Source organism: Alosa alosa, chromosome 5 (assembly GCF_017589495.1).
Source record: "Alosa alosa isolate M-15738 ecotype Scorff River chromosome 5, AALO_Geno_1.1, whole genome shotgun sequence".
NCBI lineage: Eukaryota > Metazoa > Chordata > Actinopteri > Clupeiformes > Clupeidae > Alosa > Alosa alosa.
The window spans coordinates 15,087,626-15,109,362 of NC_063193.1; the positions used below are offsets into that span (position 1 = coordinate 15,087,626).

Here is a 21,737-nt window from a genome sequence, read left to right on the forward strand (position 1 = left end):
GAAGAATGGGCATTTTAAAAGCCGGCACTAAATGAATGCACTCACTTTAACAGGTCTGCTCCCCACCCTCGCCCCACACCCACCTCCCAGCTCCCTGCATCCCAGACGGGGAAGAAAAACAGAGAGAGAGAAGACGCAGGAGGGAGGTAGAGATTATTATTAGTTTATAGCTATCATCACTCTATTTTTTTTCATTCTCTCTTCCTTGTGAGCGCCTCAGCAACACAAATGTGCTCACTCTGCCATGGAGAAAACGCTTATTCGAAAACTGAGAGAGGAAAACAGACCTGGTTGACAGAGAGAGAGAGAGAGAGAGAGAGAGAGAGAGAGAGAGAGAGAGAGAGAGAGAGTGGAAGACAGAAGGGGAGACAGGAGAGGGAAAAGAGCGACGGAACGGAACAAGACGCAACGGGAGAGATGGGGAGTGAGCGTGAGACGCATCCTTCTCCGTCTCAGCATTTCTCCTCTCCCGGCCCTCCTCCATTACTCCTCTCCTCTCCTCAAAGAGACACTTTATTGATTCTGTGACGTGTGGACACACCAGGTTTAAGAGGTGCTATGGGGTGTGTGTGTGTATGTGTGGGTGCCAGACAAAAGCATCTCTTCCCACTGGCTGCAACAGCCCTCAAAAAAGGGACTCTACCAGAACAACAGCGCCATAGTAAAGCTAGTTTGTCCTTCTCTGGCTGCTCTTTCCCTCTCTCTCTCTCTCTCTCTCTCCCTCTCTCTCTTTTTGTACGGGACTTTGCTTAATAGGCACAAAAATAAGCTTCTAGATAAACTGTTCCATATGCTGCTAGTGAGTTAGAGTGTGTGTGTGTGTGTGAGAGAGAGCGAGAGAGAGAGAGAGAAAGAGAGGGAGGGAGGGAGGGAGGAAGAGAGGGAGGAGGGGAGATGTGAAAGGGGCAAGAGGAGAGGGAGAAAAAAGGCAGCCGGCACGTGGAGGAGGTCTATTACAAACACACAAGGGCGCGCGAGGGGATTGAGTGTAGAGAGAAACTTTCAGGGGGAAAGAGAGAGAGGCAGAGGGAAGGAGAGAGAAAGAGAGAGGGAGAGCCCTTTGGAGACAGAGAGGCTGGAGGATTTCACTGTGTGTAGGGTCCTGCCTTATCTCTGTTAGGTTGAGGGTTTCAGTGTATAGTCCCCTCTTTCTCTCACTCTCTTTCTCTTTCTTTTCTCCCTCTGTTCATCCCCTTTTTCTGCTTGTCTGCCTTTTACCAGTCAGACTTTCTGCTTGACAAAGCCTCTCAGCTTTTTGCTGGACTCTCCAATCTCTCTCTTTCTCCTCTTCCTTTCTCTCCTTTTTTCAGCATGTATGCCTCCACCACTAGCTCTAACTTTGACTCTCTCCCCATTTCCTCCTTCTCTCGCTCTCTCTCCCTCTCTCTCTCTCTCTCTCTCTCTCCGTCTGAGACAGACAGAATGCAGCGGGCTGGAAAGAGATCAACGGGGGGTCTGGCGAGTGCAGCCGGTGAGGATCAGAGGTCGCGCAGGGGGTGCTGTGGCGTGGCGCGGTGGGGTGGGGTGTGGTGGGGTTGAAAACAGGCGCTCTTATGGGCCTGGCCCTAACCATGCCACCAGCCCAATGGACCAGCAACAGGCCCGCCATTGTGCACCACCCAGCCCTGACAGGGCTCCTGCTAATGGTGCCAGAGCTACACGCAGGCAGTTTAGCCTCCCACTGGGCCAAACAGATGAAGAACCACAGAGAGAGAGAGAGAGAGAGAGAGACACTCAGATGGAGGGTAATGAAGTAGGGATAAATGGATCATATGATAGGAAAGAGAGGAAAGAAAAGGCAGAAGATTGATCCTTAGATTAATTGATACATATATAGATAAGTTAGATTAGTTGACTGATTGATTGAGAGTGGGAGAAAAGAGGTTAGATATATAATCATTTCAAAATCCACATAGAACAGACAGATCTATAAAGAACATGTGAAGAACAGAATAGAGAATGGTGCAAAGAGAAAAAGATCAAAGGATATGGGAAAAAGAATAGAAAGAAAGGGAGAAAAGGAAAAAAAAGACGGGCTAAGCTCCACCCAGGAAGCATGTTGTCTGAACCCAGTGGTGGTGGTGGAGGCTGTGCTAGCGTTCAGGTTTCTCAAGGACGAGGCAGAGAGGAAGTTTTCAGCCCGCGTCTCTGTCCCCAGGGTGCGGGCATTAGCTCGCTTTAAGGCCACCTCCTCTTCCCCCTCCCACTGGATCCACGCCAGTGCTCACTACCCCTGCGGCTAGCTAGCGCTCCGTTTATTGTTGTGCTTTTGCTTAATTTTTGCACACACTGTGAGTGTGTGTGTGTGTGTGTGTGTGTGTGTGTGTGTGTGTGTGTGTGTGTGTGTGTGTGTGTATGTATGTGTGTAGGTATGTCTTGCTTGAATTTGATAATGTGATGTGTGACCACATGCTTTGTGTATGTGTTTTTATACATGAATATGCATGGGTTTGCATTCATTTGTCACACTGTCTATGCACTATGAATATGTGTTACTTTGTAGTGTATGTTTATAAGTTCTCTTTTATGTGTGTGTGTGTGTGTGTGTGTGTGTGTGTGTGTGTGTGTGTGTGTGTGTGTGTGTGTGTTGGTGGATGCCTGCAGCGTTTCCTGCCCGTATCAGCCGGGCAGCATAGTCACACGGGAAGGCTCTGTGTGTGTGTGTGTGTGTGTGTGTGTGTGTGTGTGTGTGTGTGCTTGCGTGAGGGAAACAAAGCCAAGAAAAAGGCTCTAATAAAAACAAACGGTGACGCTCAGCTGGGGAGAACACGCTGGCCTCCCGCTGTTCATCCACACGCACTGGCCACCGCAGCAGACCAGCCTCTGCAGACTCCACCAGAGAAACCATGTAGCGTGAACGCTGTCAAACACACACACACACACACTCAAAAACAGACAAAACAGAAAAAAACACACACACAAGCAACCAGAAACACACACACATACTCTCTCTCATACACACAAACAGAGATAAGACGCTTTGTGAGGATACTAACTACACCAACAAGACTAGCATTTTTTAACAAAAACGTCTACAAAAGAAATGAAGAGGCTCTCTGAACTTCTCCTCAGATATCACAAATTAAGTGTATGATGTCTGCCATGTCTGGAATGTACTAATTAAGCTGATGTTCGATAAATAATCAAAGCCTAATTAGAGCGACACATCTGTTAAGGACGGGAAAGGAAACACTTTTTCCTTGCCTAAAAAAAGGCACTCGGGCACACAGCATTTTCAGCTGTTCCAAACTCTGTGTTTTTTGAGTAGACACGCTCTCACATAGAGACTTATTGGCGTACTACTCACACAAAAGGAAATCATTGGCCAACCAATTTAATCCAATCCAGGTTTCACCTGCTGCAGCAAAGCAAGAGCGGCAAATGCACAAAATCAAAAAGGCTGACCCGGTTTTCGGGCAGGGAGAGGCACGTTTCTGGCTCCGGAGGTAACCAAGCATTTCCCAAAACGGGACAAACACTGACACAGCCAGACCGGCAAACACAACAACACACACCTCTAATACTGATTGCTTCTTTTCATGAATACCTTTTCACATTGTGCTGTTGTTCTGCAATTGGCTTTGATTCCCACATCACAACTATGTAGGCTATTGAGTAAACAAAAGTCATAGAAATAAATGTCTGCTCGGCTTGGCAGCATATATGTATAGTGGGCAAACACACACAGGTAAAGACCAATAATCTACACAAACTACAACACATGCATTGGTCTTCTTGTTTGTGTACATCCTCATCACACACACACACACACACACACACACACACACAAATACACCCACAGTTGAAGAAATCACTACACACCAGCCTTGGGGGGTGGGGGGTGCAGCCGAGCAGCAGATGGTCGATACTAGTAACAAGCAGGCGGGTGGGCAGGCAGCCTCCACCTTTCCACTGCTCTATATTTTCCATATGCGAGCCGCGCATGTGACAACCGCCAGCCGTATCAGATAGACTGACTAACGGGACTCATTTCAGGCAGGGGTGATTGTTTCCACGCCTCGACGCTCTGCCTGAAAGCCTCCGGGTGTTTGGGGCGACCCCAGGAGACAGCGCTAACACTGTGGGGAGCACACTCCCTCTATGCAGGCAGAGCAAATAAGAGTCAGGAATGGAACCGGTGTGTGTGTGTGTGTAAATGTATGTGTGTGTGTGTGTGTGTGTGTGTGTGTGTGTGAGTGTGGGCACGTGAGGGGGAGGTGGAGGAGGGGGTCATGCATGGGTGGGTGCAATGCTGCATGTGTCAGTCAGCTGTAGGGAATACATCCACACTTCACAGCACTCTGTCGATGTGCGAATGGGTGCATTTGTGCGTGCATATGTGTGTGTGTGTGTGTGTGTGTGTGTGTGTGTGTGTGTGCATGTGTGTGTGTATGTCTACTTCTCCCTCTCTGGTTCACAGCTGCGCACACATTGCAGCCTCCCTCCAGCACACGTGCACACAGACAGACCTCGGGGAGGATGTGCCAAACGGTGGACACAGCTAACCCCTGACCATCATCTCCACCTCCCCTCTTAAAACCACTCAGGCCTCTCTGCACCCCACCTCTCAGACCAGACACCCTGCTGGGGCCATCCTCCGCCCCATCCCCCTGCTGGCTCAAAACACACACACACACACACACACACACACAGACCAGATGACCCATCTGCTGGAGATCCTTTGCATACACACACACACACACCTATGGCTAACTGCAAAACATCAGGCTCAGCCCCCTAACAGTCAAGCTGGTGGACGTGCAAAGGACCTGATGGAAGACTAGCTCCCTCATTACACACAGAGATGTGGAGAGGGAGAGGGAGGAGAGCAGGAGAAAAGAGAAACAGACACAGAGAGACAGAGAGAGAGAGAGAGAGAGAGAAAGAGGGAGAGAGGAGAGAGAGCAGGAGGAAAGAGAAACAGACACAGAGAAAGAGAGAGAGAAAGAGAGAGAGAGAAAGAGGGAGAGAGGAGAGAGAGCAGGAGGAAAGAGAAACAGAGAGAGACAGACACAGAGAAAAGAGAGAGAGAGAGAACGAAGGAGAGAGGAGAGAGAGCAGGAGGGAAGAGAAACAGAGAGAGCGAGAGACAGACACAGAGAAAGAGAGAGAGAAAGAGGGGGGAGAGAGAGCAGGAGGAAAGAGAGAGAGAGAGATAGAGAGAGAGAGAGGAGAGCAGGGAGGAAAGAGACAAAGGGAGAAAGAGAGAGAGAGAGAGAGAGAGAGAGAGAGATGGGAGAGACAGGGAGAGGGAAATGGAGAGGAACCAGGAGAGGGAGGTGATAAGCTGAGAAAAATGAATTACAGCTGGGCGAGAGAGATGGAGAGAGAGAGAGCGTCTGGGAGAACTGGAGAGGTGAGACATGAGGAAAGAGAGAGAGGGGGACTGAGAGTTAGGACAAAGAGATGGATGGAGAAGGACTGGGAGAGAGAGCAACAGAGAGAGAAAGAGAGAGAAAGAGAGAGAGAGAGAGAGAGAGAGAGAGAGAGAGAGAGAGAGAGAGAGGGGGAGTGAAAGAGCACGATAAGCATGATGTCATCCAGGCACATTCTGTTAATATAATGCTGTATAAATGGCTGGCTCTTGGTCAGGCTCTAATTATGTGTCAAGCATTGAGAAACCCTCCAACCCACCACATGCATGTGTGCGCGCACACACACACACACACACACACACACACACACACACAGGCAGTTGGGTGTGAACATAGTACATGCATGCACCATCACTCACTGAGATAACGTGAACATGAACGTCATACAGACTTGCATGAGCTCAGCGTGGGCCAGGAAGGGACCAAGAGAGCCAGCGCAGCAGGTGATTCGCTTCCCCACAGTGGATGATGATGGCAGCACACAGATATTCACCATAGTGACTATCTGAGCGTGCCCGGGCCAATGTGAAATGCGTGTAGTGCGGCCCTGGCGTGGCCAGAGGCGGCTGCAGATGAGAGCTAACATCTGCTCCCCGAGCTTTGCGAAGGGGGTTGGGGTGGGGGGTCAGCATTTCTCCAGCAGCTGCCCCGTGTGTGTGAGCCATGTCATGGGTGCCCCTCCATGTGAGCCATGCTGACCTCATCCAGCCATTCCGGTGAATGACGGGACTGGAGATGGAAGTGATGGTGGGTGTATGGGATGGAGATGGAGGATGGAGACACATCCACATTGTGAGGGGCTGCCAATAAACCTTCCCCCGTATGTGTGTGTGTGTGTGTGTGTGTGTGTGTGTGTGTGTGTGTGTGTGTGCTAGCTGTCTACTTTGGTGCGAGGAAGGATGTGGCTCTATTGTGCTTGAGACAATGAAGAGATCAACCTCAGCAGGAGCCAAATTTGACTCTCAATGGACAGTTTCACATGTGGGCAGAGGAGCTGAGAGTGTGGGCCGTCGCTGTCAACTTCCTCACACACACACACACCCGCACCCTCAAAGTGCCTACTGTCCACTGCACATCCTCACAGGAAGACCACATTAATGGAGAGGTTAGCCTGATTAGATTGCATTGTGAAATCGGAAGATTGAGTCTAGTCACAGGAACTTTTCCAATATCATTTGTGTCTACTTAACACATGCCAACTTTAGCTCACAGACAGATGCTTGCGCGAGCGCACACACACACACACACATACACACAGAAGCATACATCAACAAAATTAGAAACACAGACATATGCACAATTCCCACAAGGAGATGGATGCTGAGCTTAGAAATAGCTGTTTGTGTACAACATACCCAGGCACTCTCACAAAATGACCCATGTCCATTTCTCTGAGCGTCAGTCCAGTCCATTCTGCTTGTCTCTCTCCACTGGTCACGCTGTAATTACTGTAATCACCCAGCTGCAGCTAATACTTATTTCATTACCGCTTGAAGAAAGCTAAAAAGAAAACACGTAGTGTTTTTCACTGAAGTCGCTTTGAGCAGAATAAGCCTACCATTTTATCAGCGACAGAATTCACAGTTCGTGTAATACTTCAATCAAGAGGGCCTTTAAATAGTCTGAGCGTCCAAATATATGTCATTTTGTCTATGGAGGGGGGAAATCTCCTAAACGACAAGGCAGGCGGTCTGTGTCATACTGACAGTTGCAAGTCACAAACGAATGTGTGCTGGAAAACAAAATGTATAATTTGCTGTAACGTGGCACACGTATTTAAAGCAATAGTCAGCCCTTGCGTTTTGTAGGACTAAAACGCGAAAAGAAAAGCATCACCTCCCCTTGTAGACACTTTTGACGTCCAACTGAGTCACCGCTATTTACATGGTCAGTGTATTTTTTAAACGTCGGCGAGTAGTTCTGATTTGCTTCCAACAAACCGCAGTGCGCTACGTTTTAGGCCACATAAGCAAATTAAGATAAACTTTCATCCCGATAAATCTGACTACTTAAAACAGGGCTTTGCAATGGAAAAACTGGACAAAAACTTTGCGAAACCAAACCGCTTTGCAACAGTTGGGGATCAACAACCGACTGACGAGGCTACAAAATATAGTCAGATGGTTTCTTCATCGCCTCGTCCCGTTTTTCGGTTCAATTGAAAAACAAATTATCATGAGTAATTATTTCACATAACATCAAACTAGCGCTACAACAGTTAATGACAACAAGCTTACCTTAGTGAAGGTAGTATCTTGTACGGTGCCCCCTCGCAGTAGTAACAATGTAATATTCAGGCTGTGAAGTCTTTTAGCACAACCGATTCCGTAAAGCACGGAATATTGGAACGCAACCTTTCGTCGAGCCTAGTAAAGTCCAAGCTGGAATAACACCTTCATTGATCAGAGTTTCCACATTTTCGAGCATAAAAAGCATTTAGGCATAGCGTCTTTGTCTCCCCATGTTTTCTTTCCAAACAACGAGAAAACGAGAAAGATGCTGGTGTCAGTTTACATAGCAGAACTCTGTCAGTTCACTCCCCTCGCCAGGTTTTGCCGCTGGAGAGCGCATAAAGGATGAACGTAGCATATGATCCAGATTGACTTTTAACATTTGCACGCGGTCCGTATCTCCAAAGTCCCGGTGCGTTAGAATGATTCAACGCAGATAAAAAAAAAACGACAGAATACGGCTGTGGCTGTGACGCTGGCTTGGCGTGGCGCTGGAGAGCCTGTGAAATGTAAGACCACTACTTTCGTTACACTGCAGTGAGCTGCACTCCCCTTGATGAGTATCGCTGTGCGAACTAGGGCCAGACCAATACAAAGACATATCCCCGCCCATACCCCTGTCCGGTACCGGGCAACGGGTGCAATCTGATTATCTATGATTTAATTTCATGAGATTGCATAATTTCAATAATGGTGATGTCAATAACACTGACATTACCTATTCTGTTAACAGCGATCACATTGAACATATCGCCTTGCAATATATTTTATCAAAGGTATAGGCTAATTTAAAAACTAGCTTTTTTCATGGTGATATAAATTAGGCTACATCCACATATAGAAACCCTCAGCCTGCTGAAACACAAGTAAACAAACACAATGTAGAATTATAATTCAAGATTAGGATGAAAGATTATGACGGAGACATCCACTCTTTAAATAATCCTTTAAGATTCCAGTACAGTTGGATTAAAAAGGATTGGTGCAAAAAAAATTAAACTCTTGACCATGATTGTCTTGTTTTTGCAAGACCACTGTTTAAAATTCATATGAACTATTAATGCTGGTAATGAAACTATAGGCTACATAATATTCTGTAGCAAGCTGATTATTCCAAGATGATATGATGTTTTTTCCTGATAAACCCGTAGTAATTCAGGGGAGTGACCTATATTAGTTATGATCAAAACAATATTGAAGTCTGAGCAGACAAGAGTAGAAGTTTGCAACAGAAATGTCTTTTGTTCCTCCTTAATGCGACTAATCCACCTAATCAGATAAAATGAACATTGCCTAGGTGTTTCTTTAGATATCACGCTCCAATTGCACATTCATTTTTCACAGATTAACATCTTAGGCTGCAAACATCACTTTAAAAAAACAGCATGCGCATCTGTTCTTGCCTGTACAACACTAGCATCCACAATGAACTGCACAGTCCAGGGTCAAAGGAGAATGAGAAAACCTCCACTGTGATGTACAGTCTTGGTCCAGTTCCAACCACAAAATGTAAATGAGAGTTAATGGCCAAGACAAATGAAAGCAAGCTCCTGTGCACTACTGTCCAATGTGCCCCTGACAGATTCAACGGGGACATCTTTTAAAGGTTCCCAATTATACCCAAGAATGGCGAAATTATCTCCATTTGCCAATTAGGTAAATACTAATTATAATTCAGTGGTTGAATGCCTCTCTGAAGCTGAAGCAGGCACTAGTAGAAGCCCTTGTCAGCCAAGGTGAAGTACGAGAACAAAACATTCTTAAAGGAGTGTTGTGTAGAGGATTGCATGAATTTTTGGATAGAGCAGTCATACAGAGGTTCTTCAATGCGATTATAAATAAGACAGTAACACACTATGGATTAAAACAATGCAGTATGTTTCGTAAAATATCATGGTAAATTGCCCATTAAATTCTGTTCAAAACCTTTCATAAAAGCACAATAGGAAAATGGGTGCCACTGTTGGTCTGTTTTTCAAGTTAATTTTATGAAAAATAAACAACAGCTTTAGGATTTTCTACAACATAAGAAGATACATATTATCAAATGATCACTGGGTATTTCAAGCAATCATTTGTTGGATAAGCCGGCAGTAGACATCACCGCTACAAGCACAAATAGTGCTGTTTTAAGTCGGTGCTTGTCCGATTACTGCCTGCCAATGCTGCAAAGCAAGCAAATTGATCAGACTAAGCCTCCTATTCCATCCTGATGCTCACCCTCAAGCTGAAAAAGATCAACACAAGATCAGCGTTCACACCCCCAAACACACACACACACACACACACACCACACACTCAGCCCCCCAAGCCTGGAACATTACACTGGTAGTAAACATCTCCACTGCCTAAACAGAGTAATCATCGGGCATCCCTGGGAAAATGCCGCCCCTATCCACCACTCTGAAAGTGTCTGGTCTTAGACACAATAAACCCAACAATGATGATGGCTGAAGGATTCATTTTGTAAGCGATTCAATGGTTAGCGGGATGGAGAGCGTTTGGCTCAGCAGAGGGAATGATGCCTGGATTAACGTGCCCATTGCACAAATCAGGTCAGTCTTCCTTGCAACAACAGGGGGATTTGAGTTTTATTGATGGGAGCTAAACCTTGAAGAGATTCACTTTTTTAAGCAAGACAAAAAATCCCTGGATGGAAGATCCCCTTACTTGAAATGCAGAATCACAGTTTAGGTGGAATTTACCTTCTCGTTTTTTTTTTTTTTTCTTCATCTTGAGGCAGTGGGGGGGAGGTCAATCAAGGTTGAGAGTGAGTCATGCTCCTCTGCTCGCCTGCCGAATGTGGCACAGGAGTCTGACAAATGTGGAAACTAGGCCAGGACTCAGAGGTAGGGTAAGACTCATTATAACAAAGTTCAAAGGTCACGTCCCAGGTGTGGGACAGGCTGCAGGTATAACACCAGTGCTATGGCTGGCTCCTTTCCCACTGCAGTCTTTACCACACAAAAGACACAGGGGCCGTACAAACAAAACAACAACAAAAAAACAGAACAGCGAGACGAAGTGAGTGAGGAGAGAGAGAGAGATCCGGCAAATAAACAAATGTGCATCCAAACAGTGTCTCATTACAAATCACAGAGCATAATTGGTGAGCATTGGGACACATGCACGTGTTGGACTGCATTCTGCATGAGGAAATTCATTTGGCATGACAGCCAGGTTATACAACGATCCGCTTATTGAAGGCTACAAGCTGATTTTGTTGTATCTTTGTGTTTCTGTTTAGTTTTTTTTCCCTTCCTCATGTTTGCCACTGTGTTCTCCTGGTATTATAAATGTAAATGAATTGGCACAGCACTGAGGGCTGGGTGGTGTGTGTGTGTGTGTGTGTGTGTGTGTGTGTGTGTGTGTGTGTGTGTGTGTGTGTGTGTGTGTGTGTGGGGGGGTTACACTGGTGAGCTGGCAGCTTGCTGGCTTAACCTCAGGGTTAGAGAAGGCAACTGCTGCATTTGTAGAAAATCAAAGCCTATTCCCCTATGGGTTAGCAAGCTCATATCTTTTGATAAAAATCAATCTGCTTTGACCAACCTCCCCACCCCCACCTCTGGCAGACAAGGATTTTAAATTAAAGAGGTACTCTTATTTTGGAATATAAGGAGGATGGGTTTCTTGCACTGACCTGAAATGTAGATACATTCCTGAACACGCCCCGATGTAACAAGACATGGGCCGAAATGATTTGAAATGATAAATGAGATTGAGTGCTGATATAATGAAGCTCGTGGATACCGGTCGTCTCAACAGAATCATCGTTTCCACTTCAATAGGACTCGCTGCAACATTAGCTCTGTGACAGCAACCTGTCTGCTTAAATGATGAGCTGTCACATTGCATTACATTTATATTCCACGTGTAAACAGTCAAAGAACCCAGCTAGAGGGAAGGAGGGGTGCTAGCACCCGAAGAAATCTTTCATCATGGCAGGAAGCCGTCTGCATGGAGACAAGCAGATTGCCTGAGCTACATGAGCAAGTGCGAGTGTTCCTTTGCACCCTTGTCTTTCTAGCTAGAGGAAGAAATCACAGAGCGGCACAGCACAATTCAATCTAGCAGGTGAGTCTATTTTAAAAACAATGATGGTGCTCAAAGTGAAATCATCCACGCAAGTGACAAATGAGCACATATGGCATTTCGCTTTCAATCCTCTGGGACAACATCCCATGTTTACAATAAAGGGGCGTGCAGTGAGAGTACATAAACACATCAAATTAGCGACTAGAAAGGCATTATGATCTTCAAATTCACTTCAATCGACATGTCACAAACAGCGCCCGGGAACAATCAATAATTTATAAATAAACACTGGCACACCATCCGGACTTCGAAGGCCCCACAAAGAGACTATCTGACTAGTTTATATAATCCAACAGAAATGCAACTGGACTGGCTGATTAGTATGTGCGATATAGCCCAATCGTGCCGTATGTCGACTCGAGTGGTGCAGTGCTATGCTAATTTTCCTTCTGATGTAAATGCAAAGTTTTTCTGCTGTGCTTGACTCTACTGGAGTGTGTGTGTATGTGTGTGTGTGTGTGTGTGTGTGTGTGTGTGTGTGTGTGCGTGTGTGTGCATGCATGCATGTGTGTGTGTATATATGTGTGTGTTGTGTGTGTGTGTGTGTGTGTGTGTGAGAGAGAGAGAGAGAGACAGAGGGAGAGAGAGAGAGCTTAGTAGCTCCCTGGGGCCAGCGTTGCTCTGTGGTGTTTCAGGAACAGTGAAAAATGCTGAGGAAGGCAGCCTGGAGACTCTGGGGACAGCCAGCATCTCTCAGCCTCTGAGCACCTCCTTCCTCCGCACAACCAGTCAATGGCAGTATCCCTGTGGTAATGAGCCTCAGCCCCACCACACTTCACTACACCCTCTGGGGCTGTGTTCCAGAAAGTTCTTTGATACACACATGCACAGAAAAGGGGATTCTGATGGGGTGCAGTTAATTTAAAAAATCTACTGCCTTGAGAGACTCCCCCCGCTGACCCCTGAAAGTGAATGAGGCTTTAAAAAAGTCCCTGCTACCACCCACAGTCACCAGCAAAATCGTTTTTGTAAAGCAATGTAATTGAAAAATTAAAATTGGATGCAAATGATCTCTTGATTCAAAAAGAAACTGAACTCTCTAAAACAAACAGGCTGCATTAAAAAACACTTTTTGCCTCCACTTGGCTCCTTATATTCTGGGTGTGGGCTGAGGAATGTGTTTGCACACATAGATTATACTGAGCATTTGACTTCAATTGAATTTTTTAGACCTGGTAAAACGAAATTAAAATTTGGCAGCGGGCTCAAATGAAATGGAATGTGTGATGCTGCGCATATTCAGAGAAATGCGTCAGATGCTGGGGCGGGAAATGTCAACCGTGTAAAAAAAGTGTTTTTCTACTCTTTGTGTGTATACCTATTTCACTCACTACGTGTGTGACCTGTAGGTGTGTGTGTTTGCGTGTGTGTGTATGTGTGTGCGTGAGCGGATGTGTGTATATCAGAATTACACATCACCCACGTGAGTGCCACCAGCTCTCAGTGAGCGATACCCAAATTACTCTGCCAATCCATACAGGACAATATTGAGCTAATTCAATTCGAACCAATTGAGGATACTGGAATGCAGTGAATGGCTTTGATGTGATTTGTCTGCCTATTTGTGCCACTTATGCGCTACGGCACCGCCTCTGAAGGGGACTAATTTCACAAGTCCATTTGAATCAGCGCTCAATGACAACTATGTCAATGGCTCGCCAACAGAACCCATTTTTCGTCTGTTGCAAGAGTCCCATCACCACCACCCCTGCTTCCCCTCCTTCCCCACCCTTGCCACTCCTGTGGGGGGGCATGCTCTGCTGGCATGGCACTTGGTAGTCTGCCCACATTCTGAGCAGTTGGGAGCGGGCACAGAGCAGGTCTTTCTCTATCGGAGATGGGGATGGGATGGGATGGGCTGGGCACGCAGGCAACTGGCACTCGGCTGAATTCCACAGCGGCGAGGCGGCAGATCGCCGAGGCACCCATCCTCACAAACCCCCACAAAGGGCAAGTTACCGAGCCGTGCAAAATGCACCGAAGATGCACCCATTTCCTTTAAAAGCCATCTGGCGCCGGGCAGAATCATTATTTATGCCAATCACATAGTAGTTTCCTGCTCTCAGGCTGTTAATAGCAGGTCTCCCTCTCTTGACAAAAAGTTTTGGTCTGGAAAATAACACAATAGAAAATGACTCCATTAAATATCATCGCTTCAGCTGTTTGTCTTTCAAAACTCAACCAGCATATGACAGGACACTATACTTGTGCAGACACTTCACCGCAATTTTATCAACAGTGAGAACAAAAATCCCCCCCGTTGCATTCTGCTTTGAAACAGGCGGAAGGGAAACCTACAAACAGAATTCTTGAGAAGTCCACCACGGGACTCAGAAAGCCGTGTAAGCATTTGCATTAAAAGGGGTGGGGGGGGGGGGCTGGGAGTCTCACAAAAATCAATGGAGTTCATAAAATCAGCCGATAAAACACAACGAGCGCTACCAGCCACTTTTCCACCGACCACGCGAGCCTGGACGCGGCCATACTTAGGCCCCATTGTTGTTGCCAAACTTGTTTAAAATGCCAGCACGTCATTAATACCCACACACTCTGATTCACTTCTCAGGCCCCACTGGTGCCTCAGACACAAACACACACAACACACACACACACACACACACACACACACACACACACACACAAACAAACGCTTTGTGCTGGTGTCTACCCAGTGAAGACGGCTCCTGAAATGAGCTCTCTGTCAGGGAGTATGTGTAACAGCCGGTACTGTATATTACAGTACAGGTGCTCTTTGTGCCAGCCATGAATTGTGCTTTACGGCCAGTTAAGATGCCCTTCCCCCTGCAGCCGATCTAATAAAGGCAGGGATTATTATTAAACCGTAATGTATGGCTGCTGACTTTACAAGCTCCCTCCCCGCCCCAGAGTACGGAGAACTGTGTCAAAAAGGAGCTCCTGAGCGCAGAGGAAACATCTTCAAAACCGTCGGCGCTTGGGCCACTCTGCCAGCAGGGAAAAGAAAACAGGCCAGTGGGCTGCTCGGTTTTGCCTTTTTTTGTTTTCCTTTTTTTTATTCTTTCTTTTTTTTCTGGAAAATGAAACACGTGTTTAGAAATCACTAATTTCCACCGCTTACTTTCTTTGACAAAATAGTTTTAGCAACTTTTAGCCTCTTTTTAGCCTCTTTTTCTGCGACTGGTCGTTAAGGCCACGGAGAGGTTTTTTTTTTCTTTTCTTTTTTCGAGAGTACCGGTTTAGAAACTGCAGCTGCAGAGACTGCGGTGTGGCTGTGTGTGAAGTGTGTCAACTTCAGCTTGGTGTGATTTTAGCCCAGTTGGCCGGCCTCTTGGCTCCAGCACAAGGCAGCCCCCGGAGCCTGGGGGCCTGTGTCTGTGTGGATGCGAGCAGTGCGAGGGGAGGCTGGCCGCGTTAGGTGCCTGAGCGAAAGTGAGGGATCCCCTGCGGACGCAGGCAGGCAGGCAGGCAGTCAGGACGGGTGGGGTGGCGGGGCAGCGGATGGGTGGTTAGGTGGTGCTGGATGGAGGCCTGGGTGGGGACGAGATGGATGGGGGAGGGGCTGGGTTGGCTGGGCAGGCTGCTGCTGCTGCCTCAGCATGTGTGCAGTAATGCGATAGCAGGCCTGGCTGCACAAAGAAAACACAACTGCTCAAACACTCCCCGTCTGGCCCCCACGGGGCGGCCCAAACTCCCAACCCCCCCCCCCCCCCAAACGCAATAATCACTTGCTCGGTGTCCGACCGGTACCAATTCCAGCCGGGCGTACACACACCGCATCGCACATTACCCATTGCCCCCCATGACAGTGCCTCTGCTTTAGCCATTACCGGCATACCGTTGGAGGGGGTGGGGTGAGACTGCTTCTAGCACAGAGGTGTTTTAGCTGGCATATTCCCCATGAGAGAGAGGGAGCGTGGCAGAGGCCAGAACTCCCCATCTGCAGAACTTACTTCCTGGCACTCCACTCACCTCACCTCCCCTCAGGGTAGTTTCTCCTTTACTGGGGATCTGCTCTCTACGTGACGCACACACACACACACACACACGCACACGCACACACAACACGCACACGCAATTGTGCACACACACACACACACACACACACACACACACACACACACACACACGCACACGCAAATGTCACACACACATAAACACACACACACACACACACACACACACACCACACGCAGAACACAATTAAATGTCGACACACACACACACACACACACACACACACACACACACACACACACACACATACGGTTCTCTTTAGAAAGAAATGGCTGTGTAGTCCCAGTCCCTGCCGAGCGCGCAGAAGGTAACCGTGGCATAACAATGCCTAATGCAGCACACATGTGCACCAGAGAGGGACGGATGGGATGTTGCCGTGGAGAGGAGATGTGTGCAGATGACATAACAACCCATCACGAGTCCAATAACCCATCCCCTCTCTGTCTTCCCTCCCCCGACAACCAACCCAACCCCAGCCCAACCCAATCTCAAACCTAACCCTAACCCCTGCACCCCATCCAACCACCCACCCACTGGCCAGAACAACAGGTTCAACTCAGTGGAGATCATGAAGACGTCAGGTGATGTGCTGAAAGGCCAGAGGGCAAAGAGGAGAGAGAGGCCCTCTGCTCTGCGAGCATGGTGCTAAACTGAGACAGGGAGAGGGTGAGAGAGGGAGGCAGATAGAGAGAGAGAGAGAGAGAGAGGAGAGAGAAAGAAAGAGAAAGAGAGAGAGAGAGAGAGAGACACTGGGCCCTTTGTGAGGGATCATGTGGAGTCCTCTGGCGCTAACGACAGAGTGCAGGCCACTGTGTTCTTATTTATACTGGGCCTGCTCGGCACTGGAGTCTCCCTTTGAAAGGCGAGCCGCAGCGCGGCACCAGCTCCAGTGTGGTTTCCACCAAAAGAGTCTGAGAGAAACACAGGCATCAGGCCCTATTATTTCAACTGCTTTTGGATTATTCCTTTTCAAGGAGAGCCTTGATTACATTTCTGTCCTTTTCTCTCTTGCACTCTCTCTTGCGCTATTTCTCTCTCTCTCTCTCTCTCTCTCTCTCTCTCTCTCTCTCTCTCTCTCTCTCTCTGTTATAGAGCTGTTGTTGTTGCTGTGGGAATCATGTGAACGCACAGCTGACTGCTGAAGCGGTTGGGGAATTTGACGTGGCGTGTTAGCTCTGGCTGCAGAGGCTCCAAGGCCCATGTGTGTGTGTGTGTGTGTGTGTGTGCCGAGCATGAGCGCATCCGCCTCATGTGGCGGTGGGAATCAGAACGCGGGCGGCCCCCAGCCCGCCGAGACTAGCTGTGCTACCGTGTGTGTAACCACCTACCTGGAATCGCACAGCGAGCCACACTGTGTCGGATCGTGAGCGCATAATCGACAACCCCAGGGACGCACTAATGTGTTAAACGATCCAGTCTACAGCCTTGCTAAAAACCCAAACGAGTGTGAGAGAGAAAATAGAGTGTGTATGTACATGTGTCTGTGTGTGTGTGTGTCTGTGAGTATGTACCAATATACATGCATTAGGGTAGAATTACTGTAACACGTGGCCAAGAGATTGCATCCAAAGTCATCATTTGCTCAAACATAGTTGACAACCATCGTTAAAGGCATATGTCTTCCTAGACTCCCCCAGCCAGCCACCCACGCCCTCCAAAAAAGCGACCCTACATTTTGATCAAATCAGATTTAAAATCCATTTGGACCCAGAAAGAAAATCATTGCTTTCCCCCACCTTTTTCTTCCTCTCCGCGGCTCATGTCTCTGTCATAACATCAGAGAGACCGTGACTGTAATAGGTTTTCGTGTAGGTGAGACAGCTCCGGCGCCTGGAGATTGCTTCTCTCTCTCTCTCTCTCTCTCTCTCTCTCTCGACTGACCTCCCTGTGATGGCCCGAGGCTTGTTTCACTGTGCCGCTCACTCCTCCTCTTCCTCCTCGCCTTGCTCAACCCCTCAGACTTTAAAAAAAACCTGCACCCCCCCCCCCCCCAAAAAAAAAAAAAATAAAAATAAAATAAAACAGAGAATAATAATCATAGTCCTGCTAGTATGCTGATAACGTTATTTGTGCATCCCTCAAACACGACGCGTCCGTCAATTTCTCTGCGAATCCGCATTTTCGTTCTGCATCATTTGAATAATAACCTTTCAAGCTTCATTATAGTCAATAAAATTATATATTTCGCCAGGCCCTGTCGAGCATTAAAGAGCTCCAGGGGAAAATCCGGGGCCAGAGAGTCGAGCGAGACAATGGAGAGGTGCATGTAAATAATTGATGTGTTTATGCGGTATTGCTGCCCTACATAGGCTACGAACAGAGAGAAAAAATGCGTGCCAGCTATTAACACTTGGCAGCGAGACTGCGGACTGGGACCAGGCACCGCAGAAGGCAGCGAGGGGGGAGGGGGGAAAGGTGAGGACACGAGCGGTTTGTACACTCACCATAAACTGCTGGAAGGGTCAGAGTCAATCAGGGCTGGTCAATCTCTGAAGGTAGTCACCCATGTGTTCAAGACTCTGAGAGAACATGATTTGGTGAACAGAGAAGGAATGGACTTTTATAACGTGTAAAAATGTTAGGCATCCATTAGATTTGTTGTTTTAGCAATGTTATGAGGATATGTTTATTTCTCATTGTCTTTATTAGAATTCAACCAGAAGATTGAGGGAATATAAAAAAACAAACAAAAAAAGCATTTCAGGTTCAGGTTCTATTCTTTTGCATCCATTCGATTGGTTGTTTTTGCAGTGTTATAATGACCAATCTCCCAAGGGGGAAGCTGAAGCCGATTGGTACTGGTTCTGGCTCTAACTCATTGATTAGATTAGATTAGATTCGATTCGATTCAACTTTATTGTCCGGGGTATCCGCGGGGTCTTAAAAGTATTGAAAAAGTTTTAAATTTAACGTTGTCAAATTAAGGCCTTAAAAGTATTGAATTTTGTTGACTGTCTTGAATTTTATTCACTAGGTCTTATTGATTTCCGTAGAGACCATGATATTGTAGATCCCAAGGGGAAAATATGCATCTCTTCAGAAAAAATAAACAAACTATCGCTTTTATTTTGAAACTTGTATTCACGGCTCTCCTCCCTCAGTCATTCACGCCATTCTAAGGGTGGGACAGTTGAAACTTTGAGAATTAAATATTCAAAACGAGTAAAAAAACGAGTAAATTAGCATAGCAATATATCATGTTTCCTTCTAATGTTGTAAACATTATCAATATTAGACCGCTAATACGTTTGCAGTAAGTGACATAAAATGTTTTAGCCTAAAAAACGTGTGGCATCGCTTAGGGAGCACCTTTAACATGTAATGTGAACACTGTTTTCACAACATTGTTAGTTAAACAAACTCACTAGCACAATCTGGAAGTAGCCTGATATATTGATATATCAAATCAACTTTACAAATTAGTAAACCCTAATTTATTTAATAATGTTAGCCTGAAAAAGTGTCTGTCTCAAACAAGTTTATTTGTTACCTGATTTGTTCCAACAAATATGCATATCTTATCATGCTCACTCTAGTAGGCTATGCTAATAAGTGTCCATAAGGCATATGGCATCTTCAAAATTGCCTGATAATTCATACTCAGAAATAAATTGTCTTTGTTTTAAATAAAAACTCATGCAGATTGCACACACCTAAATTCTATTTTATGTGAAGAGTAACCTTTATATGTAATTCGCAGAGCAGGAATGAGAACTGCAATTGTCGGGGGGGAGGGGGCTGTTGAGGGGCAATTGGTATCAGAAGTGGGAATGAGATGATGACACTTTGACAGATGGAAGATCTCATTGAAAAGCTACAGCTGGAAGAGTTCATTGCTGTGGAAAATGTGTGGCCAAAGGTTTCTATTCAAAGAGCCTTGATGAGGCAAGCTGACACTGTATTACCACCTGGGAATACAATGAAGAGGGTCACTGGAGATGTACAGTACTTTCCAGGTGGCTCCTCCACTTTGCGCCCTGCCAAAATGCTCTTGACACAGCAGCGTCAGTTTTATGGTGAGCCACGGTCAAGTCAGCAGCTGATCTCCAGACCCCCTTCGTAGCTGTTTCTACCAGCAGCTATTGGCAGGCCAGGCATGCCCATCAGTGGCCTGGGTGGGGAACGACAGCTCCATCAAGAGCTTCACCCTTGGGTGATTGGTCATTATAACACTGCTAAAACAACAAATCTAATGGTACCTTGAGACTTAAATTGGACTGGTATCATAACAAAAACAAAATTTTATGTGTATTTAAATGGCCTACTGTGCACATATTTCCTGTGTTCTCTGGTCATATTCTAATTAAAAAATTGAGAAATTGGTGTCTGAGACATTTGTACAGTAGATCGTCCTCCCCATAAGTCCCCAGAAGCTTGAGATAGGTCCTCCCCACCATCTAAAGTTGGTCTGAACTTCTAGAGAGAACTTCTAGTGAACTTCTATATTTGTGTCTTCATTGCAGTGTGTCCAGATCCCTTCAGTAATAAGCGTGGGCTTGTAGACTGGAACAATTATGCGTTTGCAGCCTGCTAGCAGGGGAATATGTGTGTGATTGATTTGAATTTGTTAACAGAGCAGTCATGGGAAGATGAGATAGTTGAAGCTGGGTAGCTGTATGGGAGTTTGTGCAAGTTTAGAAAACTTTCAAGGAGAGCATGTGGACTGATCTATACACACAAGCTATCTGCTGCTCATCACCATTTGGCTCGTCTGGGACAGGGAATGGAAAGTATTTGGGATCGAATGAAGGTCGCTTTTTCACCAGCCACTGCATTGTCCGAGTTGCCTGCGCATCCCAGCAACAATCGAACATCCCAGCCGAGCCTTCCTCTCCGGAGCGCTGACAGAGCCAGTTTCTCTCCTTTTTGCATGTCTCTATTTCTCTCCCTCTCCAACTTTATCTCCTTCTGTAACCCAACTCGCTTTCTCTCTTCTCTCCTCTCTCTCTCTTCTCTCCTCTCTCTCTCTCTTTTTCTTCGCCTCTCACAATGGCCTGGCTCGGATAGACAAAGCACAGCTGTCTGCCTTCTCTATGGGATGCCCAACCCCATCCCCCCAACATCTGCTGCATCCACTCACTTGCATCCTGGGCTCGGACAGGCGTGGGTCAAACCAATCTCGATGCAAATTATAATGACTTCCTGTCGCCCGGCCCCACCGTCACTGCTGCCCCCAGCCCAACCCACTCACCCGTCTCACCGCAGCGACAGCAGCGGTGGCAGCAGCAGCAGCAGCAGCAGCAGCAGTTTCGGCTCAATGGGCCTCTGTTCTCCACAAGCTGTTGTCCCGCTCGCCCACCCCGGCAAGCCCACCGCCAGTCTGAGGCCTACCCACAAAGCAGAGAGAGAGACACACACAGAGAAAGGGAGTGAAGGAGTGAAGGAGAGACAGAGAGAGAGAGAGAGAGAGAAAGAGAGAGAAAGAGGTGTGCATTTAAAAACTAACTATGCTGAAAACCTCCCTTTTGATGATTGTGAAGAGAGAACCAAAAACACCCCACAACAGAATGTCCATTTTAGCATTCACTCCTATTCATCGTCTTCTCAAACGTAGTCCATCATTTCATATCCATAACCCATAAATGTTTTTCAATATACTTTGCATCTATTTCTATATATAAATATATAAATAGCCAGCAGTCGTTTGTCTGGGGAGGTAATCACCCCTAGTCATTTGAGTCGTAGCTCAGCCCAGTGGGGGATTTTAGACAGACCCTCTCATTACAATAGCACTTCTTTAATCACTTCTCCATGCGCCCGTCTGTATCAGATACTGAAGCGACTCTCCAGACAGGATCTGAAATCACTGAAGGACCTGGGCTGACTTGTGGTTAATGTACACACACACACACACACACACACACACACACACACACACACACACACACATACACATACAGACACACACACACACAGACACACACACACACAGACACACACACACAAACACACACAGACAAACACACAGTATCTCCCTCTCAGACACAAATGCTCTGCCTCTTCCTCTTTCATCTGTTTTCACACACACACATTCACTTTCTCT

At 46.7% G+C, this 21,737-nt stretch overlaps 1 protein-coding gene across 1 annotated transcript in view; it reads right to left on the bottom strand.

Annotated features, from left to right (window-relative positions):
* sema4c (sema domain, immunoglobulin domain (Ig), transmembrane domain (TM) and short cytoplasmic domain, (semaphorin) 4C) overlaps positions 1-8,155 on the bottom strand; it is a 45,198-nt gene extending 37,043 nt beyond the window's left edge. Inside the window, exon 1 of the mRNA XM_048243948.1 lies at positions 7,613-8,155. The gene's annotated coding sequence lies outside the window, so the exon portion shown is untranslated. The remainder of the gene's footprint in view (positions 1-7,612) is intronic.
* Between the last annotated feature and the right edge of the window lie 13,582 nt (positions 8,156-21,737).